General features: G+C 34.4%; 1 protein-coding gene across 3 annotated transcripts in view; it reads left to right on the top strand.

Annotated features, from left to right (window-relative positions):
* The window catches only part of CNTN5 (contactin 5), a 1,343,675-nt gene that overhangs the window by 292,015 nt on the left and 1,025,653 nt on the right, over positions 1–26,007 (top strand). For 2 of the 3 annotated variants that reach the window (XR_012422789.1, XM_005579428.4), the window contains exon 2: positions 17,789–17,927. The gene's annotated coding sequence lies outside the window, so the exon portion shown is untranslated. Of the gene's footprint in view, positions 1–3,600; positions 3,698–17,788; positions 17,928–26,007 lie in introns of those variants that run through there. The other variant, XM_065528914.1, reaches the window with a different exon arrangement.

The raw sequence follows: 26,007 nt of genomic DNA on the forward strand, positions 1-26,007 counted from the left end.
TCTTCACTTGCTTTCTGCCTCCCAACAGCTGCTGCCTTGAGAACTTCCATAGTCTTTCTCTGTGCTTTTGCAGTCCAGAAATTGGCCAAAGATCTATGAAATATTTTCAACAAATAGATGGGATGCTTATCCACATTCCCTCTTTGATAGCAGCTCCAACTTCCACTTATCAATACCACTATTCCATATTTGCTATCTGAATACCTACAGTGAAGCCCAGAATAATATCCCAAGACTCATTTTATGCGTCTCAACTCTAAAATTCCCTACAGTGGTGGTCCAATGAAAGCCATCAATTGTTTTATATGATAATATTAATCTAACAATTGTTTTAAGAATTTTTTAAAATTAACTATTAATATATATTAATCTCAAAGTTATTGTACTGCGTGAAAGGCAGACAAAAGAGATTATAGAGTATAACTTGATTGTATAAAATGATGGAAAATAAAAAGTAATCCATAGTACAGAACACAGATCAACAGCTAAAATTTTCATTTATATTATATGAGTTTATATGGTGATTACTTTGGAGGGAAAGATTCCAAAGAGGTATAAGGACACTTTTTACACTGTTGACTGAGGTGATTGTTTCATAGTGTGCAGGTACAATTAAGTGCAAAATTATACAGTTCAAATATGTGAATTTAGTGTATGCCAATTATGCCTCAAAAGTTGTGAATACACATGCATATGTATCCATACATATTTATATCTACAGAAAGACACATACAATGCTGATTTATAATTTATAACAAAATAATATAGTAATTTTAAAGAAATTTGGTAATGTGCATCAAATAGTTAAAATTTTTCAACTTCTATGAAATCCAACTCCAAGGAAATGTTATGAACTATAAACAAATATGTTTTCAGAAAAACATTTATAATAGTATTATTTAAAATCTTGAAAAACTTGATGCATGATAAAGTATCAATAAATCACTCTTAAATATTGGTATAATCACATAGTGAATTATGGTTTAATTATTACATTGGTAAAATGTTTATAATACAATTTACCATTTTGCCTGTCTTTACCCTTTTATTTGTATTTAGGCACATTGCTTACATTTGAACACATCTATCCTATATGCACATTTCAATGAGTTTTGAAAAATATATACACCTATTAACCACTATCTCACTCAAAATATAGAATATTTCTGTAACTTGAGAAGTACTTTTATGATACTTTTATTCAGTACACACTGTAAACATGTAGCCATTTCCTGATTTATAGCAACAGAGATGGGTTTGGCCTGTTTCTTTTTTTTTTTTTTTTTAATTATTTTTTATTATTATTATACTTTAAGTTCTAGGGTACATGTGCATAACGTGCAGGTTTGTTACATATGTATACTTGTGCCATGTTGGTGTGCTGCACCCATCAACTCGTCAGCACCCATCAACTCGTCATTTACATCAGGTATAACTCCCAATGCAATCCCTCCCCCCTCCCCCCTCCCCATGATAGGCCCCGGTGTGTGATCTCCCCTTTCCCGAGTCCAAGTGATCTCATTAAATTAATATAAATGAAATAATAAGACTATATGCTATTATGAGTTGCCTATTTATATGAAAATATCAATTGAAATTTGATCATTCTCTGTTGGTTGAATTATGGCAAACATTTTTCTGTGTCTATTAAGATAAGCATATACCTTTCTCCTCCTTTATTATCTTACTCTAATGAATTAGGTTGATTATTATTATTTTTTTGAGACGGAGTCTCGCTCCGTCACCCATGCTGGAATGCAGTGGCATGATCTTGGCTCACTGCAACCTCTGCCTCCCAAGTTTAAGCAATTCTCCTGCCTCAGCCTCCCGAGTAGCTGGGACTACAGGTGTGTACCACCACGCCTGGATAATTTTTGTATTTTTAGTAGATACAGGGTTTCACCGTATTGGCCAGGCTCGTCTCGATCTCCTGACCTTGTGATCTGCCCGCCTTGGCCTCTCAAAGTGCTGAGATTACAGGCATGAGCCACTGTGCCCAGCCTGATTAGTTTTTAAGTAGGAACACCATCTAGTATTCTTTCCCACTGGATCATGATGTATTTTTATATACATTACCTGATTTGATTTGCTAAATTTCTATTAAATACTTTAATATCCATATATAAGGGGTTATTGTTCTATAATTTTCTACATTTCCTAGAATACTGTTGTCATATTTGGGGTTCAGAGTTGTCATGACCTCATAAAATGAGTTGATGAGTGGCAATTTAGGACAATTTCCAGAGCTTTCATTTTTGTTTAATGTTTTTCACCAGTTGTGGTTCTTTCACTAGGGAAGGGTTTCTGAAACTTCATCACAATGCTCTTCTAAAATTTGTTCCTAGAGTCGAAGAGTGCTCCAGTTTTATTAAACCAAATGCTCTTGCTTTGATCTTTGCCAAAGGTATAAATATTACTTAATGTCAAATTTATTTTCAAGTGGTTCTTGAAATAAGCCTTTTTAAAAAGTCTAATTCTTTAAATCAATAGCATTAGTATTTTAAGAAAATTATATCTTTAATTTTATGCTAGTTTATTGTAGTATTAAAACTGACCATATTATTAATTGCGTATATAATATTCTAGCACCTGTAGCTCCTTGTCCTCAAAGCCCCAAAGGATGATTAAGAAATATTTTCTTTTAGTTGTTTCTCTTTCTCTAACAATTATTTTTAGGCCTATTTACTATCTACGGGTATAACTTGCCAAATTCTTTTCAGTCTTTTATACTTCCTACGGTGCTGCCTCTGAAGAAATCACCTTGGATGGTTGTTTTGTTGACTGCTACTGCTGTTTAGCCAAGAGATAAATTTCAAGTGGCGACAAATTCATTCTTTGATTGTGACCAGGTTGCATCACATGATATGAAATATCAGAAATGTAGTAGAGAAAATTTATTCTGATAAAATATGAATATATATTTTGCATCAATCCAACAACAAAACAAAGCAAAACAAAAAAAAATACAAAAATAATTTTATCTATATCATTTGCTTCCTCAAATATTGCAATGGAGTGGCATTGTTTGAGAGGGAAAAATATGTAATATAAAGTACCTAGGTTGAAGACAACATATGTTCCTCTAAAAGATTATCTTGTCACTTACTTGCCTTTTGAATAGAGGCAAATTATATATCCTGTATGAGCCTTCAATTCTTTACATGTTAAAGAAAAAATGCTGACTTCTTTATGGGATTGTTGTAAATATTCAATAATAGTGTTTTACACAATGCATGACCTGCAAGAAATACAATTTTTTCTCCAAATGGTAGTTAATAGTTTCTACTATAATATCTTTCCTTTTCATTCAGCAGAATGCATTATAATATAGTCAGACAGTTAAGCAAATTGGTTCTATTCAGTCTCTCTACGCCAAATTGTATGGTATTGACAAATTATGTAGCCTTTCTGTATCTCTGTTCTGCATAGGATTGCCATAAGACAATTCAGATAGTGTATAGGAAGTGCTTACAATATTCTGCAACATTTTCCTAAGTATTCAACAAATATTAGCCATTGATATTATATTCCAAAAAAATCCTACATGATAAATGAGAAGAAAAAAGGATTTAAGAGAAATTAAGTGATTTTTTTTCCCCAGGTGCCTCAGCAAATAAATGGCCTAAAGAGTTGGAAGCCTAGAGATGTAATTGCTGGTCTTCTATTAAAAAGTGAAGGAGACAAGATTTTCATGAAGGTACTCATTCTATTCATAGGCTGGACAAAAATAGTGGTTTTAGTATAATGAGCTAATATGTAAGAGACAAATGTAGAAAACCTAGAACTACCTGGAATTACACTACACCCAATTGTATATAGACAGATTAGCCTTCCTCTCAGGTGACATCTCACGCAATCCAAGATTTGAAGTTTTTTTGTTTGTTTGTTTTTTTGTTTTTTTTCTGTCACTGCTATTTTCTCTAGGATAATAAGTTCAATGAATAGAAATCAAATAGCAATCAAATAGGCTTTGACAGTTATGATGTAAGATTGCACCAGTAAAATAATTTCACAGATATAGGTCATGATTCAGGAATAAAAACAAATTATCTTGAAATATGTAAATCATTGTGACCCATTTTTAGCTTGAATTATTTGTGCTTTCACGCAGATTCTCACTTCTTTTGCTTATAAAGTTAGTGTTATTAATACATTTTTATTTGAATTTTTAATTTTCAGAACAAACGCCCATCTACTAACTTATTCTAGACTGAAGACTTTTTTATAGACAGCTGAAAATTTGCTAAGAATGTACTAACATTGAAACAGCAGGGAAATTCTCACATAGGGAAAGAGAGGACAAAATTATTCACTTATGGTTTATGGGGATCCTATCTGCTCCAGTGAATTTAATTTACCACAGGAAAGATGGTCTGTATACAAAATAAAATATCCTTCTTTATCTCAAAGTGTACATTTAAAGGAATATTTTGTCTCCTTTACAAGAAGGATTAATTCACATAAAATTAATATTTAGTAATGTTTTATTTCATGATTAAAATTCTGTTTAGCAAACTCCACTTAAACTGTGTATATAATAATCAAAACAACTGAAGAGCAAATATTTATTCTAATCATTTGCAACTGTAATGGTATATATTGTGCTTGCAAAAACTTTGCCATTAGTTTATATTACTTTATCCTTAGTCATATCATAGACTTTATTGACCCAATAAGGAATTTACTGATAAAAGACATTCTAGGATGAGCATATCCTAGGCTACAAATGAAGGAGAATGGTGAAGACTAGCTGCCTCTAAGGTATTTGGGACATGAGTCAGAAAGTTCAGACCTGAGATTTAAACTCATATTAGCCCAAAGGGGGTTGGTAAAAGGTGACGTGTGAAGCTGTTTAGACATATATAAACAAATTTCAATATCCCAATAGCCAACAAATATTAATTAACATAATAATGACAGTTTTGAGGGTATGATATAGCTTCTGGGAGGCATAACATCATATTTAAAAAATTATACCATGTAAATTTGCTGAACAATAATTAATTCATTGCTAGCCCAAGTAGGGTGTGTATACCGGTGTGTTATATTTTAAGGAACTGAAATAGTTCAGCTATCCATATCTCACAACTATACAGATGCAGTTTGATAGAAAAAGTATGTTCTATTAGTCTACTACATGAAGCATTCTGAAGTGCTGTTTCATGGGTTTTATGGATGTGCATATGCTATACCATTTACAGCTGGACATAGAGCTTCTCATTCCAAGTAACTACTTTCACTTGTTCAATAGTGACTATGTAGAGGCTGGTTTTATTTTCATCATTAAATAGTGAGAGATTTTACTGTCTAGACAAAGGAAAGAGAAAATGCATCTTTCTCTGGAGCAGGTGAAACCACCAGATTGAAAGGAATAATGCAAGCAGTTGATTGTCACACCGCAAGAGGAATGGGTTAATACATAACCCTTATCCCTATCACTGCTGCTAAGTAACAGTGAGTGAGAGAATAGGGTAGGGAAAGGAGAAGGGGAGAGGAGAATAAGGAAAAGAAGAGAGGGGAGGAGAAAGAAGAGGAGGATGGGGAGGAGGTGCACATGTCTAATTAAAATATCCATAACACTTTAAGATGGATGCTATTGTAGGATGTGAAAAAGATATAGTGGGAAGATAAAGAAGAAAGTAGCTTCAGAGAAGAGAATTTTTGTTGTATATGATAAACAGTGGGATATTGTAAAACTTGCAGATTCTTATTCAATAGGTCTGTGGGTGGGGGCGGGGGTTGAGATTATGTGTTTTTAACTAACAAGCTCCTAGGTAATGCTGGTGTTGCTTCTCTGCAGACCATACTTTAAGTAGCAATGTAATTAAGGGTAGAGAAGACATTGATATTTATTCTAGGCAGAGTGATGAATACACTCTAGTAGTCATGGAAGAATAAAAGCATTTGGACTGGTTAGGAGCTCACTGACCATAAATAGTTCACTGAACATAGATCACTGAACTATCAGATAATGATTTAGAAAAAAAAAATATTACAAATGACCTCAGGCTAAGGATTCTGAACATTATTTTGTGAGCAAAGGGAAGCCTACAAATGCTTCTGTTCCTAGTGTGCCACTGTAGGCTTGTTGGTAAGGAAACCATAAACATGTTATAGTTTAAAGGGCAAGATGGAAATAGAGAAAGAGGAATAGGAAAATCTGTGAGCAGACTTCAGCCATTGCCAGAGTGAGGAAAGAACCAGGTTGAAGTTTAATATTGGAGATGGAAAATAAAATTCCAGATTTGACACCTACTTCTGAGTCATCAACAGAATATAGTCAATTATTAGATGGAAATAGTTGGGATAAGAAAAATAAGTAATTGACAAGGAATATGACTTTATGTTTTGTGTTGTTTTATTTCGCTTTAGCCAAGAATGCATAGAAAAAATAGATAATATTAAAAAGGTAAAAAATTATGGGATGGTATGAAAATAAAAAGATTAAGAGGCATATAGAAAGTCTATATGGGTATATTGAATAGACAAAGTTTTAGAATATAAATCCTGGAATGGGCAATTTATATTGAAAATTAGAAGGTGACAGGGATTGCGTGTATTGAATATACATTGCAAGCCAGTGATATTTTTCATAGAGTATTTCTTTTAATTAGAAAGCCACTGGTAACCTTAGCAAGAGTTGAATGACAGAAAGAAGAGACAATAGAATAACACAAATTATAGAGTCGATAGAATGATGCAAATTATAGAGAACTAAATGGATCTGTGTGCCTCAAGAGAATATGTGTATGTAAATACGGAAAGTGACCATGGGAAGTAAAGCCCCTGATGGTTTTCTTTAATTTGGATGAAAAAGGTGGCATACTTTTTTTTTATTTCTAGAGGAACTATTCCTGTTTTCTGATTATGCATGTGGGTAGCAGATGTCCCTGGAAAAAAATGTCTGCTAGATTTGCTCCAAGACCAAGAGCATCGTTCTGTAGATTCTGATAAATTGGTTAGTAAATTATCATATCCAAGATGAACGCCGATGATAACTACAAATCATAAGGCAATTGATGATGCCAGGAAGTTTGTCAACATTCAAATCCCTCGAGTCCCATCCCTTGAAAAAGCCATCTTCTTCCTGCTCCTTAGTTGTGATGGCATTGTACCAATATCAAATCACAGGTTTTTAGAGGGGAAATGGGTATACTAAAATTGTCTATACATTTTTGTAATAAATTCTAGAATTTCTTAAAATCTGAGAAATCATTTCAATGACTTTTTTTTCTACAGTATATCTAGGTAATTGTCTCTAAGACTCAAAGAGTTATGAAAATAAACATTTAGGTGTTGTATATGTCTCATATGTTTTAATAAGTTTTCAGGTGTATTTTATTTTCAGTAGAAGACCCTTCGGTGGAGGATTGGGGGACAAATTTTAATTCAAGCCATTTTCTCCCAGGACACACATGCTAATGTATTTCAGAAAGCTGAACCATAATATTCTAAGCACTTCAGTTAGTCTTCACTTTTGAAATTACTCTTTTGAACTGAGTCAAAAAAAAAAAACAAAAAACCACCCTTTCATTTCATTGACGTGAAGCAAATCTCTCTGCTTTAATTAAGAGCAATTGGAGGAAATAGTGATAACGGAAGTCCAGCTCTGAGCCGTGTATAACGAAATGATCGCAGGCTCTGGCTGCCAGCCAGGCTGCCAGGCTGTTTTTCATGGGTGTTACTCTACTGACAGTACCTCCCTGACATTTGTACCTTGACACCAGAAGTGCTAACAGCTGCGGTGCCAGTGGTAGAAAAGCAAGGAAACCTTTTTCAGCTTTACTTGCTCTCAGATTCTCAGCACCCTAAGAGAATAAAGTCTGTTAAAACTGACTTCAGTCAGCTATTTCCTTTGCGAAGATTTTTGTGTTGGTGTCTGAAAAGCAGTTTTAGTCCATGATATTGGGCTTAGGGGAGATGAGTTTTTCAAGACAGAAGACACATGTGGTAAATGCGTGACAAATGGCAGTAACAAAGTTGGGCTGGGAGTTCATGGTTTTATGAAATGAAATATTTCAACAACCAGTTCTGTGCTCGGTTATTTGCTGCAGGCAGCCCTTTTGACCGTACACTGAGGAAGCCAAAAAGAACTATAGGAGAAAATTTCTAGTTATCTTGAAGTTGGATGGTATTCTTAACTAATAGTGACAGATGTAGCAATATGACTTCTAGTGCTTGCTGCTAATGGCAGAGCTTCAAGCTATCAGGAAATGAGAAAGGTCAGAAGACAAGTGCACATATGTGAGAAACGAGTTCAGATGATAAAGGGTGAGCTGTGGTTTTTGAAAAAGCTCATTTTGGGAACTTTTCCAGTCTGTCTTGGTGGTTTCAAGGTGATTCTTGGCACGCAAGTGTATCTCTAACATTTTGACATACTCTAGAGAATCAAGATCCTGAAAAGAATGTAACACTGCTTAATATCAAGGAACCACTGTGCACTGATAACTTGCTTCATGCATTAATCTTATTTATGATTTTAGTGTTGCTATTGCTTTGATCTTAAAAATAGGAAAAATTTTTTTAGCAAAACATAATTAATTTTCTAAACTTTAAAGGATATTTAAGAACCCTTCTACAATAATTAGCTTACTGTAAAAAGAAAACTTCTATAAATAGTTCCATTGCTAATACTTCATAGCAGATGAGTTTTTTACAAAAGAGTTTGTATTTTTAATTTTATAAAAACTGGGTTGTCCCCACATACACTTTTCTGTCACCTCCATATTTCAGACAAATTTGGGCACATTCAGGGTGGTGTGGTCCTAGACTGAAAACTATTTCAAAATCCAAGTATAAAACTTTGTCTTTAATGACATTTCAAACATTTCATATACACAATGAAAAGATTTTTTTTTTTTTTTTTTTTTTTTTTGAGGCGGAGTCTCGCTCTGTCGCCCAGGCTGGAGTGCAGTGGCGCGATCTCGGCTCACTGCAAGCTCCGCCTCCCGGGTTCCCGCCATTCTCCTGCCTCAGCCTCCCGAGTAGCTGGGACTACAGGCGCCGCCACCATGCCCGGCTAATTTTTTTGTATTTTTAGTGGAGACGGGGTTTCACCGAGTTAGCCAGGATGGTCTCGATCTCCTGACCTCGTGATCCGCCCGTCTCGGCCTCCCAAAGTGCTGGGATTACAGGCTTGAGCCACCGCGCCCGGCCGAAAAGATTTTTAAACAGCATAAAAACTCATAAATGTAAGAGAGACGTCTTCTTAAATGTACATTATAAGTACTCTTATCGAGAGAAATAAGCGGTCTATTGATAACTTTAAATAAAGCCAAAAAAGACAGAAGAAAGTCTGTAATTAAGCACCATTCAATCATGGTGGCCATTTAATTCTGTTGTTTTCGTGTATAATCTGACGTCCACAGAAGTTAAGGAATATGTGATTTAATGCAGCTAATTAATGATTAGAATTCAGTATGCCAACTCCGAATCCTGGGGTTCTTTATAGAGCAACATCCCTGGACATGGTCAGAAAGCAAAAATATCAGAATATTTTTTCTTTCAGCACTAATGCTATGATTCATGTCAAAATAAAAACTTCAGCAGAAGAAATAAAGATAAATGGATTTAACATGATGACATCACATCATCATAATTTCAAAACCTTTTGAGATTTATTATTATTATTATTATTTTGCAATTAACTCTCCAATCGGCAATTGCAGAGAGAGGAGCATCATCCAAAACGTCTACAGGGAAGTGTGCGTATTTTTTTCATTCCATTGCTAATGAGCCATTTCCACCTGACTTCTGCTCCCACTACTCCCCTCTGAAGAACCAGCTGTCAGTTTCCACAGCTGAGCAGGTTTGGTACCAGACAGGTGGCAGCAGGGTGGGAAAGAAATTTTGTCAGTGGGATGTAGTTAATCTGGAATTAGGATGATCCACCTGGTATCATTAAATATTGACTCCATATCATGAATGGTTCACTACAAGACAATCAACACTTAAATTAAAAGTTAAGGTTTTAAATATCCTTGAAAAGACAAATATGAACATTTGGTATTGACTGAAAATCTGCAGTCTTGTACACATTAGATCAATGAAGTCCATTTACAGATGACAGAATTTTACATCTTGTTTATAGAAAAGGTGAATTGGATTGTGCTATTCCAGAGTCTAACATTCACTCGCTCTGTAAGCTTTTTTATGCTATAGGCTCTGTGGGGTAATAAACAAAACAAAACAAAAAACTATCTTGACATCAGTAGCACTGGGTTGAAGCTTAAATGGGTTAATATATTCGGAAGGATTTTGTAAACTGATACTTAATATGTGTGTAAGTATGGAATCTACTGTTACTGGTATTTACTTCATGGATTATTTTTAACTCACAAAAACCTAGAAAACGTCCTCAATGTGTCAAATGATACCACCAGTCTCATGACTCAGCTGATCTCCCTGGCCACATGATAGCTGCCCATTGGTGCTTGAATCAGTTCGTATTTTTCTTCAGGTGGAAGTCACCTCCCCACAAAAGCCATCCCTGAATGCTCAGTAATGGGCTGGATGACCTTCCTGTTTTTCCATAGCGCCCGAGCTGGCACCTAATATAGCACTTACCACAAAACATTGGAATTGGCTATTCACCAGTCTCATTCTCCCACTGGACCATAATGTTTATGCTAAGAGACCTTATCTTGTTCACTTTTGAATTTCCAGTAACTGGTGGTGTGTATATCACATAATGGAGACTCAATAAAAATTATATACATTATTGAAGTCAATTAGTTTCAACTATACAAAGTACAAAGTACAGTATATAATTTTTTTCAATTTATATAAATTGAAAAACCATATCTAGACATTTATTTGATTTGCAATTTGAACCATCATTCGGGTTTCATCATGAAGAAAACCTTCAAGTAGACTGACAGTGGAATGCAGAAAAGATGCTCATTCAAACAAGAGTGGGAGTGGAAATGGAGAAGAAACAGACCTGAGATATACACAGAGGTCAAATAAACATGATTTGATAAATAATTAAATTCATGGATAAGGAAGAATGAGATGTCAGAAACGGCTTTAACATGCCTGTAATCCCAGCATTATGGGAGGTGGAGGCTGGCGGATCACTTGAGGTCAGGAGTTCGAGACCAGTCTGGCCAACATAGTGAAACACTGTCTCTACTAAAAATACAGAAATTATCCAGGTATGGTGGCAGGCACCTGTAGTCCCATAGTCCCAGCCACTCATGGTGGGGCTGAGGTGGGAGTATTGCTTGAACCAGCAGACAGAGTTTGCAGTGAGCTGAGATTACACCATTGCACTCTAGCCTAGGCAACAAAGCAAGACTCCTTCTTAAATAAATAAATAAATAAATAAATAAATAAATAAATAAATAACTTTAGGATTTATGGTTTCTACAGCTAGGAAGATGATGAAAGTATTGACTGGGATCGAGAATACTGGAAGATGAGATGATTATTGTTACCGTTGCTGTTGGAAGGGGTAATGAAAGGAAGCAGGCATAGTTCCTAGTTTCAGTTTTACACATGTAATTTTGTTGTGACTTTGAGGAATCCAAGGGAAAAAAAGAGACATAAAGTTGGAAGATTTTTGTGTATAGGTGGTATATTGAAGCCATGAATTGCCTAGGAAGTATCTAGAGTAGGAATTAAAGAAAGCCAGAATCAAATATTGAGGAATTCAACAGTTAAGAAAGTTCTAAGGCACAGAAGAAGAAAAGCGAAATATTGAGAATGAAAGGTATATAACAAAGGGAAAGGAAAAAGTATGATGTATAAAACGGAGGGGAGTAAGTACAGATACCTTTTTTTGTTCAATATAGTTGTATTGTTTAAGAATAAAATAGGGCAAATGTTGAAAGGGGATGTAAAGTTAAGACAGTGTGATGGCTAATTTTATGTGTCAACTTGACTGGGCCATGGGCTGCCCAGACATTGGGTCAAACATTTTTCTGGGTGTGTCTGTGACAGTGTTTTTTGATGAGGTGAAAATTTCAGTCAGTTAACCATGTAAAGTAGACGGCTCTCCCTAGTGAGAGTGGGCCCATCCAATCAGTTCAAGTCTTAAATAGAACACAAGGGTGACCCACCTGTGAGTATGAGGGAATGTCTTCTGCCTGCCAGTTTTTTATCTGTTTTGATCTGGGACATTGCTTGTTTTTTTTTTCCTTCCTTCAGATTTGAAACATCAGCTTTTGCTGTGTTTTGATGCTGCCAGCCTTTGGACTGGAACTACGTTTTTGGCTCTCCTAAACCTTCAGCTTGCCAACTGCACATCTTGGGACTTGTCAGCTCCCATAATCACATAAACTAATTCCAATTGCATACACACACATGTACGCACACACAACACACACACACAGACACACACACAAACACGCACACACATCCTACTGGTTCTGTTTCTCTGGAGAACACTGACTAATACAGAAAGGATATATACATATATACAGATAGAGAGGACTTAAATGTATTCAATACTGTTTTTAACATATTTTAATGTATTTAAGTGCTGTTAAAAATAATCCCATTCATTGGGCTTCTGGGTAGTGGTATGTAATAAAACCAGTATATCCTGTGATCATATGTCCATTGATGTACTTCCTTTGATGTTAAGTGTGGCCGTCGGTTCTATGTAATGTTATGCACATTCTGTGTCAGTGGATCAAAGACTTGGTTACTTCTTGGAGAGTGCTGCTAGCTGAAGAGATGTGGGCAAGAAAGGGAAACCCACACCTAAGATATGCTTTGATCCTACTCAAAAGGTATTCCTTCCACCTTGATTGACTGATTGAGTAGAACCAATAGTATCATATTGGTGAAGGGTAGTGGGTAATCTCAGTGTAGTGCTCAGTTGCTGGAAGGTTGAGATTTCCACAGAGGTAGTAGGTAGATCAGCTTTTGCTGAATGAGGATTCATGTTCTTGGCACCATGCATAACCTCCATCTCTGACAACGTGGCCACGTTGTGAATGTGTCAGTGTGCTTATACTACAATGTGCTCATACTACAATGGCTGATGAAAGAGACTGGTTTTAGTTTGCCAAGCCATTCTGTGTACTGGTTTCTTTAGCGCCTCTTCCTTAGTCAACTGTAGAGTGTCCATAAACTTATATGTCTATTCCCCAGATTTCCTTGTCCCCAGTTGTATTAGTTTTCTAGGGCTGCCATAAAACAGAACATCAAAGACTGGGTGGCTTAAATGACAGAAAATTTTCTCATAATTCTGGAGGCTAGAAGTTCAATATGAAGTTTGCAATGGGCTTGGTCTCTTGTGAGGCCTCTCCCACAGCTTGCAGACGGCTGCCTTACTCCTGTCTTCACGTGATCACCACACTGCTTCCACATGTTTCTGGTGTCTCCTTGTGTACCCAAATTTCCTTTTCTTATAAGAGCACCAATGATGTATCACTTAGTGTTGGGCAATACACTTAATAAGCAAGTTTCAGAAGTAGAAAGAACACAAAAATTATTGGGAAAACTTTTTTTAAAATCTCATATCTAAACCAGGATTTTAACATGAATAGAAGCTCTTTAGGTGGACAAGGGTGGGAAGTGGTCATTTGAAGCATAGGGAACAATGTTGAATACTATCTTGAAGTTACTACGTTGTTGATAAAAATTAATTATCAATTTAAGGTTTAATTACAAGGTTTTATTTCATATTAATTTTAAATATTTGTTTTTCTGGTCAATAACACAATAAGAATAGAAAATTACAGGCAGAGTCTATTCAAGACAGCCACCCTAGGATAAGGGACAAATTTTTGTATCCCAGCCTAATAAAAGAGAGAAATGAGATAAACTCTAAAAAGAAGATACAGACATTGGTGACGATTTGAAATAGAGGGAGTTATGACTGTAAAAAAGAAAATAAGAATATCAGGTGATTACATGGCTTTTACAATTTTAGGCTATTTTTCCATCTGTAAAGTAAAATTCATGTGAGATTACAAAATCACAGCAAAGCAATAAAAGATAAATGTATGTTGACCTATGGTGTGTGAAGCAAGGTTGTGAAATAATAAGACAACTTAACTTATTTTTCAGTAAGTCTCCTATGATTACTTATTTAGATTTGATCTAGTTTTCGAAGAAATGGAGAGAAAAATATAAGTTGGCTAACGTCATTGTTTTTCATAATGCGAAACTTGAGGAATAACAACTAACATATGTAAAACTTTCAGTTTAGGAATAATTTTCTCATCTATTATTCTTAAGACTTTTATTATAATTCCTTGAGTAGGCATAGGATCTGACATAGTTACTCCCAGAAATGGTAAATAAGTGTTTAAGATCTAAACATAAGTGTATGGTAGAAACCTAAAGAAATCTGACTCTGACTGCAGATGAAGTAGTCTCATCATCACAACATACTGTCTTTCCTTTTTTTAATTTAATTTAATTTTATTATACTTTATGTTCTAGGGTACACGTGCACAATTGCAGGTTTGTTACATACGTATACATGTGCCATGTTGGTGTGCTGCATCCATTAACTCATCATTTATATTAGGTATATCTCCCAATGCTATCCTTCCCCCCCGCCAACCCCATAACAGGCCCCGGTGTGTGATATTCCCCTTCCCGTGTCCAAGTGATCTCATTGTTCAGTTCCCACCTACAAGTGAGAACACACAGTATTTGGTTTTCTGTTGTTGCGATAGTTTGCTGAGAATGATGGTTTCCAACTGCATCCATGTCCCTACAAAAGGACACGAACTTATCCTTTTTGATGGCTGCATAGTATTCCATGGTGTATATGTGCCACATTTTCCTAATCCAGTCTGTCATTGGTGGACATTTGGGTTGGTTCCAAGTCTTTGCTATTGTGAATAGTGCCACAATAAACATACATGTGCATGTGTCTTTATAGCAGCATGATTTATAATCCTTTGGGTATATATCCATTAATGGGATGGCTGGGTCAAATGGCATTTCTAGTTCTAGATCCTTGAGGAATTGCCACACTGTCTTCCACAATGGTTGAACTAGTTTACAGTCCCACCAACAGTGTAAAAGTGTTCCTATTTCTCCACATCCTCTCCAGCACCTGTTGTTTTCTGACTTTTTAATGATCACCATTCTAACTGGTGTGAGATGGTATCTCATTGTGGTTTTGATTTGCATTTCTCTGATGGCTAGTGATGCTGAGCATTTTTTCATGTGTCTGTTGGCTGCATAAATTTCTTCTTTTGAGAAGTGTCTGTTAATATCCTTTTGCCTACTCTTTGATGGGGTTGTTTTTTTTTGTTTTTTTTTTTTTTCTCGTTAATTTGTTTGAGTTCTTTGTAGGTTCTGGATATTAGCCCTTTGTCAGATGAGTAGATTGCGAAAATTTTCTCCCATTCTGTAGGTTGCCTGTTCATTCTGATGGTAGTTTCTTTTGCTGTGCAGAAGTTCTTTAGTTTAATTAGATCCCATTTGTCAATTTTGGCTTTTGTTGCCATTGCTTTTGGTGTTTTAGACATGAAGTCTTTGCTCATGCCTATGTCCTGAATGGTATTGCCTAGGTTTTCTTCTATGGTTTTTATGGTTTAAGGTCTAACATTTAAGTCTCTAATCCATCTTGAATTAATTTTTGTATAAGGTATAAGGAGGGGATCCAGTTTCAGATTTCTACTTATGGCTAGCCAGTTTTCCCATAATCATTTATTAAATAGGGAAACCTTTCCCCATTTCTTGTTTTTGTCAGGTTTGTCAAAGATCAGATAGTTGTAGATGTGTGGTATTATTTCTGAGGGCTCTGTTCTGTTCCATTGGTCTATATCTCTGTTTTGGTACCAGTATCATGCTGTTTTGGTTACTGTAGCCTTATAGTATAGTTTGAAGTTAGGTAGCATGATGTCTCCAGCTTTGTTATTTTGACTTAGGATTGTCTTGGCAATGCAGGCTCTTTTTTGATTCCATATGAACTTGAAAGTAGTTTTTTCCAATTCTGTGAAGAAAGACATTGGTAACTTGATGACTGTCTTAAAGACAAGCATGAGTTTATTCCAGAGATAAAATGGAAAATCTTTGCTTCTGAGAAGCAAACTTGAGGAAGGAATTTGAAAATAACAACCATCACCACAACAACAGTGTTCATTATAATTTTTTTTATTTTGCTATGTTCATAATGCAATGTGAAAGTAACTAGTGATACTTCTTATTTACTCAATATGTGCTAGACATGTTGGTAAGCTTTTTATGTGTATTATCGCATTTAATGTTCTCAATATTTCCATATTGTAGGGAAAAATGGTGCACTGTATAATTGCTAAGAAATAATGACAGTAAGAAACACAAAAACCTGACTTCCAAAAAAATCCATCTTAATGACAGTCCAAGATGAAAAAAAAATAACTTGTCAAATCCTAAAATAAAGACTTGCTTTTTACTTAAGTAACTATCATTCCACCTAAGTTTGTAAACCTCAACAAAATGCCTGACTTTTTTAGTTTTTAATTTTGTGCACTAAGGCATAAAGCAGATATGTAAAATTGTTACAATATTAAGAAAATAGTGAAGGGAGAAGAAAAAAGGAAGGGGGACAAAAGCAAGGGAAAGAGGAAGGGAGGAAGAGACAGAAGGAGGAAGCAAGGAAGACAAAAAGCTCTTCCTGTTCACAACTTGTATACTACAATAATATCTATAATTTAGACTTGATATCAGAAATGCAAGCCGAGATTAAAGGAAATCTTAGGTTGACATATTTAAAATTGCTGATATTTCACTACTTTTCTTTTTAACAAAAATGTCAATTTCCTCAAGTTCCAAATAATATAAATAGAAATCATAAAGGTCAATACCCTTTGGTAGTGACAACTACAAGCAATTGAAATACTTTTTCTCAATCTGATCATGAAATATGTACCTTAGATTTCCCTGGACTCTTGATAGTATTTTAACATGAAGTCTCAGTTGACGGCCTTCAATCACTCTGAAGTCATCAATCTAAAGTTTAAAACTTGTATTCCTTACTCACCTTGATTATGTCAATAAACATAAATGCTCTATAAATATTCTGGAAATATTATTAAAGAGAAAAACAGTAGAATAGTTTTCATCACTAAATTTTTAGTTTGATATGAGAATGGCAAGTATAGGAAGATGTTATAAAACTGCTGAAAACTATAAGAAATACGTTATTAGATTCCTATTTGAAATATATGTATGGGTAGCTATGCTACGTTTTCGATGCTAAAACATCAATAAATCTATCAAAGATTAAATTTACTAAAAATATAAATTTCGTTGTATGGAGAATTTCATTAAACAGTGAACTTCATTAGAAATAAAGAGAATAGAGGTGGCCCCGTTCATGTAAATTTCCTTCAGGTCACCGGGGAATATGCACCAGCATAATTCTCAAACTTATTTTAAGAAGTAAATCACATATAAGCTTTTAAGAAAAATGCATATTGTAAATTCTTAAATAAAATAGATAATAAATTTAACATTGCAAATGCTAGGAATAGTATAGAATTTTCATATTATTATCTTATAAAAATTAAGAAAAGCCGGGAATGCAGGTATAAGTTAGTGTGTTAAATATTTTAAGCTATTGTAACCCATGTAAGCTTAGAGTGACATTCTGTTATATTATTAAATATAAATTATAAAGGAAAACAATGCATCTGAAAAAGCAACTATATAAATATACCTAATTAGAAGCTGTAAGTATTTGTTTATATGGGTAAAAAGTATGGTGCTTGTATGTATAACTAAATAGAACATTGATATAAAGTATTTAATAAGAAGCATGGGTTTTGGTCAAGCAAAGTTGGAAAAAGGATCATTTGTAATCACAATAGTATATATTCTTTCTTAACAGGTGCCTTTAAAGGATTGCCATTTAATGCCATTCAAGATCTACTAAGCATCATTTTTGCATGACTACTGCAAAAGGATTACTTTACAAAAACCAGTTCCTTTGTCAAGAGCATACTTTGGACCCTGTTTTCAGAAAGCAGGTACAGTTCATCTTTATTTAAAATGCCTATAAAATTGAAAGAAATGTTGAAAAAAAAATAAGATTCATGCATATCCTTAATGGAGCTCCCAATAACAACTGCTGAATATGCTAAAGCTTAATATGTTATTTTCTCAAATTAAGTGATTTTTCTTTGAATTGAAAACACCTAGATTGTGTCAGTAACATAAATGCCCTACAAACATTCTGCAAATATTATTAAAAGTGAAACAAGGTAAAATATTTGTCCTTACTAATTGTTTAGTTTGATATGAGGATGGCAAGTAAACGAATGTGTTATAAAATTGCTGAAAGCAATAAGGAAAACAATACTCAGATATAGCCTCCTGTTCCATGATATCTTTCTCAACTGACATATATAATGTGCTAGTAGATGGCTTTTGTGCTTTTTTATGTGCTTGAATTTTAAGGCAATGCTTAAGTTAAATAAGTAGGAAGTCATGGGTGGAGAGAGGTAGAGTCATCCCCACCAGGAAAGGGGATCTCCTGAAGGAAGATGGCTTTTATGCAGTTTGCACAGCAGCTCCTCATTCTTACATATTTACATAACCAATAGAAATTACTAAAGAGCAATTACACTTATTTTGAGTAAAACTGGGCATAGTGTAAATAATAATCCTTTAAAATGAATACTCTAAAATACTTTGAAATACATCATTAGACGTTTGTTATTTACGACTAAGTGGTACCAGTAGACTATCTTGAATTAAATCCATTGTGTGCTACTTAACTACAATACTTCTGATGTACTTTTTAAATAATCAATCAAGAAGGTCAGTACACTATGACTCTAGAATGATTATCTTAATCTGCTTATTTATAAAATGTTGACAATAGTGTACCCAATTTCAAGACTGTCACATGTTTATCCTTTAATTTGTTAGGTTAATCCAGGTTAATTGATTCAAAATAGGAGAGGAGTTTTCTCATCCTACTCTATGCTTTCAGTACCTTCAAGCTTGAAAATTAGCATTAAAGAAGAGAAGTTACTAAATGTGGGTGTGAGAGCGGTTCTTTTGGAAGGTGTAGGAGTCTAAAGTTTTACCATGGTATTTGATTTTACTTTCTACTAGCCACACTAAAATTTTGGCAGTTCATTGCAGAAAATGTTACATTCCATGTGTCTTTTATTCATTTCATTAAATCATGTCAGTCTGTCATTTCAACTGCAGGCCCTAACTGTACCAGGTATCTCTAAATTAATCTTGTGAAGAAAAGCAACCACATTAAAAAAAAATTAAATAGAAAGTATAAAGAAAGGGAAGGGGAAGTATCTAACAGTGAAACCACAAATCATGTGAAAAAATTGAGTTCCATATAAATTAATCCATTGCTATTTTCTAACATTAGCCAGATTGTAAGCCAAATTTTGCCATCAAAGTTCTGTTTGTTACAATAAGAAAGATTTAAGAATAGGTTACACACACAAAATAATAATAATAATCTCTATTCTGTCTGTAAACGTAAACATCTTGGAAGCTGTTATTTCCTATTTATAAAGCATTTTGTTCTTAACTCACAATCGTGGACACATGTTAACAAATCAAACCCTAAGTTTTGTTTTACATCTGAGATATCTGTGAATACTAGAGATAAATTAAATCTAAGCATCTTAATTGAATTTAGTAATGTTAGAACCAAATTGTTTATGATGCTTGTGACATTCAAAGAAAGACAACCAAACCACTGAACACATCACAGCAGCTGTATGTAAGAGGGTTACAGATCTAATGCTCACTTCCAGATGGATGATGGATATGCAATTTGAATTTATACTAGACACATCAGCAGATGGAAATAGAATAGAGTAAATGTCTTGGACACCTGTGAACTGGTGCATTCTATCAATTACCAACCGAATTGTATTAAATTCATGTAGTTCAACAGAAGTCTAATTAATTTTTTAGAAGAGGCTCTTTGTCAATCTATTAATAAATTCAGGTTTCAAGTTGAGGTTGTAGAGTGTATTTAACTGCACAGAGAACCTGTAGAATCAGGTTTGGCAGAGCAAAGTGCACTCTTATTATGTCATTTTTGTTGTTGCTCCTTCCAACTAATTGAAAAGCATATTGGTAGAATAGGAAGCAATTGAAACAAATGAGACAAACTGAGCACTCCAAAAAGATGTAAGTGAATTAGAATTGATGAATCTGATGAGAGTGGATTCACAGTGTCACTTTAAATGAAACACCATTTCATTCATATACTTGCACCTAATCTGTCACTGTAACAACTGAAAACATTCAGCTGCAAAACTGACAGTTTCATCTTGACATAACCAACTCAATTCCTGCCATAATAAGAGGCAATATATATTAAAAGGGGTCTTGAGTTCAGCCTTTGAGAATGAAATGTTCCACTCAATAACTTATAGAACTCATCCAGGAGACACTGGCTCAGCTCCAAGAGGAAGAGCTTTATTTCATTAGAGAAGAGTCTGAGTGGCTCTAGGTTTATAGATTTTTAGCATTGCCAGGATTCTCATCACCTCATGAAAAGAAACCTCTAAGTAGCAATGTATGCATCTCTTAGAGAGTATTACAGTTGATAAGAATAGAGTAGAATGTGCTCTGAATTTCAAAAACAGGAAATCTAATTTTCGTCTCTAAAGCTCTTGACAATTGCATAGAAATTTGAAAAGAAAAACTTTTCATATTAGTTGCTACATAAGTATTGTGTAAATTAACAGTGCTACTACTTGCTAAAATGTTTACAGTGTGGCCATAATTGACAAAATAATGAAGGAAGGTGGATGGAGACAGTTTTGACTGAATCCTTGAAAGAATTTCCTAGCAATTAGAGTGTCCACAGAAATCTTTCAAGGGTCATGTGTCCAGATGAATGAAAAGTGTAATTTCTTATCATCAGGAAGGGAGATGGAACAGTTCCACACAAAATTGTTATTCAACAATAAAATCTTTGAGGTGGTGGTTATAGACATCTGTGTTTTACCACTTGTAAAAATTGGTTATTTATTTTAACTATACTTATAGTTTTTTGTCTTTTAGAAAATATTGTTTTGAAGTATTTTATAGGAAAATTTGTTATATGAAGTATAAAAATGCCTAGTAAGGTCGGACACCGTGGTTCATATCTATAATCCCAGCCCTTTGGAAGGCCGAGATGGGCAGATCACCTGAGGTAGGGAGTTTGAGAACAGCCTGACCAACATGGAAAATCCCGTCTCTACTAAAAATACAAAATCAGCCGGACATGGTGGTGCATGTGTGTAATCCCAGCTACTTGGGAGGCTGAGGCAGGAGAATTGCTTGAACCCAGGAGGCGGGGGTTGCACTGAGCCACGATCACACCATTGCACTCCAGCCTGGGCAACAAGAGCAAAACTCCATCTAAAAAAAAAAAAAAAAAAAAAAAATCTAGTAAGATGAACCGAAATAGAATGGCTTAAATAAATATATGTATCAGTTGATATGAACATTGTAATCTGAGTTTGCATGAATTTCTTAGACAACATTTTTCTCTATCTGCCAGTTGTGGTGGTGGGAGGGGGTGGTTCAAGTTGGATATCGATGGATTATTTTCAATATCAGCCTACCCATAGGAAATACGTTGGTGAATTAATGTTTTCCAAGTTGAAGTTCCTAAGGATATGTAAGAAAACGGAATTTGCCCGAAGCAAGAGGAAGAAAAATAAGGAATACATTTTAGTGTGATAATGTAACAGATCATATAGGCTTTCTAGTACATACATTTTTGCTAGTGTGATTCAAGGCATCTACAGGTTGAAAACATGCAAACACTTTCGCTAATATGAATGTATGCAAAATACCTCATATATGATACTTGCTCAGCAAATATTAACCTTTATTTAATATTTCTATTGTGAAAATAACTCATGGAAACAGGAAATATTTATTTTCTGGAATAAGTTTTGAGAATAAGAAAATTTCCATCCACCTCTGCTTACATACAAGCAATGGAACTGTTAGTCTCAATGCTTAGTCACCTGAATACCTCAAGGCTATACTACAACATAAGAAGGGCTCTGTCTCTTCATGATGGGTCTGAAATTCAGTTCGTCTCTCTGAAATAAGCTTAGTATACACAGTGAATCCCAGACAGACAAATTCTTAACTAGATACAGAATTCTGCTTAGAAACTGTCACATTTGCTGAGTGTATTGAGACAATTCTGACAAATGGAAAGATTATAGGCTTTGAAATAAGTTAAAACTAAGATTGACTCTCTGCTGTAATATTTGCTAAGTGAAGAACTTGGCTGTATCTCAATTTTTATAAACCTCAACTTTCATTTGACTGTAAAAAGTGAATACTATCTCATTTTTGTAAGGGTGCAAAAAGTTCACACAAAATCTATCTTATCTATATCTGTACATATACAAGCAATGACACACACACACACACACACACACACACACTCTTATATTTAAAACTTGGCATCTGAAAAGTGTTTAGCAGATGGTTATTATTGTGATAGAGTGAGTAACATACATTTTTAACCACTGAGTGGACTGAAACTTACTGAAAGTCTTGTAAGACTTAAATAAAAAAAAAAAAAAAGGAAAGAAGTACATCAGGAAAGAAGGGAAGAAAGGAGGAAAGAAGGAAACAAAAGAAAGCAGGAAGGAAGGGAGGGAGGGGAGAGAGGAGGGAGTCAAGGAGGAAGCGAGGGAGGAAAGGGAGAAGGAAGGGAAGGAAGGAGGAAGAAAGGAGGGAGGGAAGGAGAGAGAGAGAGCCAAGGGGGAAGAGAGGGAAGGAAAGAGGGAGTAAGGGAAAGGAAGGGAAGAAAATATAGATTTGGCCTTTTGGGCATTCATATTTGCATTCTGGGGCTCTTGGGGGTTATAAGACTAACATAGAAAAATGATACATTCCTATCGATCTGTCATAAATGATTAGAAAATGGAATAACAAGAGATCTCATGCATAATGGAAATGATGATTGTGTAGTATTGTGCTGGATTTTGGGTTAGTACATAGCATTCTTTCCTAAGTCTTGTGCTCTCCAGAATATTAGAAGGCCAGAGACTCTGATAACTGCATTTCTCAAAACACCTGTCAGCAGGATTCATGATTAGGTGCCACTCAATGGGAGATGTAGAAGAGATAGGGAAAACGTAAGAGAAGCAGAAGTCCTATTGTTTTCCTTCCAGCCACAGTGGCCTCAGATGCATTTTTTAGTATCATATGCCTCAGTGCTGGAAGCTATGCTAATTGCTGGTAGTTTTAGAGTCCTGCAATGGCCCACTATTTGAAAGCTCGCAGTCATTTTAAGATTTAGCAGTGGTCTTTCCTGTCATTTGTTTCTTCAGCTCTTCTAACAGTTTAAAACAAGTTGATATCTAAATTTCTTTTTAATTAAAATACCTTAAATTTTATTTTTATTTTTCTGACCTAAACTTGATAAAGGAGATGCCTAAAAATAAACATACACACATGTGCGTGCACACACACACACACACACATATATATATATAAAAGCCTATGGAGATGCATAAAAATGGAGAGACATATTGTGTTCGTAGATGGGAAGACTCGATTTTCAAGAGTGTTAATCTTCCCTCAATTGGTTTTATTTTGGTCTAACTTCAAAAAGTTAATTTAGCAAAATTAAGATAGTGTGCTTTGGGGGTAGAGTGGAGCCTTGAAGTAACCTTTGGAAGATACTAGAAAGATCAGAGAACACTTTATGCCTCTATGAAAACCTGATATACAAGTGATGTGATACTAAAGACCAGTGGACAAAGAATGGGCTACGCTCTAAATTGTGCTAGTAAAATATATTACTCCTCAAAAATTAAAATAAGATCTCTCAGAATGCCATATAATAAATAAATTAAAATAACTATAGATAGATGTAAGACTTAAAAGGCAGAACTTTAAATTTTAGAAAGAAGAAATTGGTAATAATTTAATTACCTCAACATACAGAAAGATATTTTAGACCCACAAAAAGCAGTTAACAAAATGACAGAGGTGACTATAGTGGAAAATAAATGAAAAAGAAAACACAATTGTGACAAAACACCTTGGTGCCTAAACTTTTAATAAATCTCTTTTACCTGTAACATAATAATAAAAGAAAAGATTTGGCAATCATTACTTTTACACATCTGCAGTAGATCAACTTTCCACGTTTGCAGTTTATCGTTGTAGTAAATTGCAATGTTGTATTTAATTTTTTAACTCTTCCTATCTCTGCACATTCAGTGTCTGACTTTCTACCTCTTCTCAATAAAGGAATAAAATGTACATACTTGATTCTTGACTTTGGGTTTAGCCATGTGACCTGTTTTGATCAACTGAATTAACAAAAGGAATAGTATACTAGCTGTGAGGTCAAGCCATAAGACATAATGCATATTTCCATGAGCCATGTTGCTCTTTTTTCATCATCAAGAGAATAAGGGGGAAAAAAAGAGATATGTGGAATAGAGTCATCCCAGATGAAACATCCCAGCCAAACCCAGCCATAATCAGCTGACCTTCAGCCACTCAAGATGAGCTAATGCTAATAAATTACTGTTGTTTTAAAACATAAAGTTTTGGGGTGATTTTATATGTAGCAATAGCTAACTGATAGAACTATTATTCACAAAATAATTTATATTCCACTATATTTTGACAACTCATTATCCCTAAATATGCATTTTACTTTTCTTCACTAATTTATCTGTTTATATTTTAACCCTATCTGGCATGCCTTATGCTCCCAATTATTCCACTTGTCATGTTAAAATAAAAATCAAATCCTACTATTTCCACAATATCTGTCTCATCTTATATGAAATAAGATAGCATCAATATTTGTTCTTCTGCTTTTCTTTTCTATACAATATTTTTAAAGCTCAGTACTGTGTCTTATACCAATCTGTGCCCCCATAATGTCTTCCACATAGTGCATTTTAAACTAATATTTGAAGAATAAATTAGATAGGTAACAGTTGATATGGCTGATATTTACAGTTACAAAGACAGATTTTTATATCATATACATATGCCTGTTTTATTTACAAGTTATTTCTCCAGATTGAAGTTTTTCTCTTACTCTGTTATGGTGTACAACAATTAAGGGAAAGAGAGAGTTAAAATGTAAATGAAGAGAATTGGCAACCACGCTTCTACAAATGTTAGGTAATCTTCAAGTGATGATCTATTATCCTCAGTGACAAGATGTCAAAATTAGGAAGTAGAAAACCCCTGCAGCTAATGTATGGTAAATTAATTAGTCTGTTAGTATCCAAGATTACACTGTAAGTGTTTTCCAAGTGTCAGTATTTACCTTACTAAATTTTAAGAGGCTAGCCAGAGGTTCAAATATTGGAATGTTATTTCATGAATAGTATAATTCACTTAGCTCAACAGTATTTCTTTTTCCTTTGGAAATAAAGTTAAAATATCTATATTTTCATGCTTCATAATTTAGAATTTGGTACCTATATATGCTTTTTAGTGAAGATTTCATGTGTCAAAAGCATAATAAATTGTCCAAAAAACTTCCCTGGTAGTTTTTAAATTGCACATTGTGGCACCAGATCAGTGTTTAGCCGTCTATTTTATTACCATGACTGCAAATGTCATTTGTAAAAAGTTCTATGCTTTTATTTTAATGCTACTTTTGGCAAGCTGGTATGTTTACTATTCAAACAATTTTTTTTTTTTACCTAATTTTCTTCTGCTCTGTTGAAAATGGGAAAAAAGAAACACATTTTTGGATCACCCGTGATTTCGGTGACTTTTGGGGCTATACTTACACATACGATAAAACAGATAGGTTCCAGGGAAATAAGCTTACAATTTGTAGTAGCTTATACCTATAAATTCTCATGCGTTCTTTTTGCTTTATAGAATGGGGAAAATCTGCAAGACTTAGTGTGACCACAGCTTCACAGACTTAATCTACAAACGAGATCCATATTATACTGAATATTTCCTGCTATCTCTAGGCTTCTCAAATAGGTTGATTACTTAAAATAATTAAACATTTTGTAATTACTTTCTGAAAATTACTTTTAATAATGTATTAATAATGTGTTTGACACTAAGCATGTGGAATAGAAAATATTTTTTAAATCTCTG

This window comes from Macaca fascicularis, chromosome 14 (genome assembly GCF_037993035.2).
Source record: "Macaca fascicularis isolate 582-1 chromosome 14, T2T-MFA8v1.1".
In the NCBI taxonomy this organism is placed as follows: domain Eukaryota; kingdom Metazoa; phylum Chordata; class Mammalia; order Primates; family Cercopithecidae; genus Macaca; species Macaca fascicularis.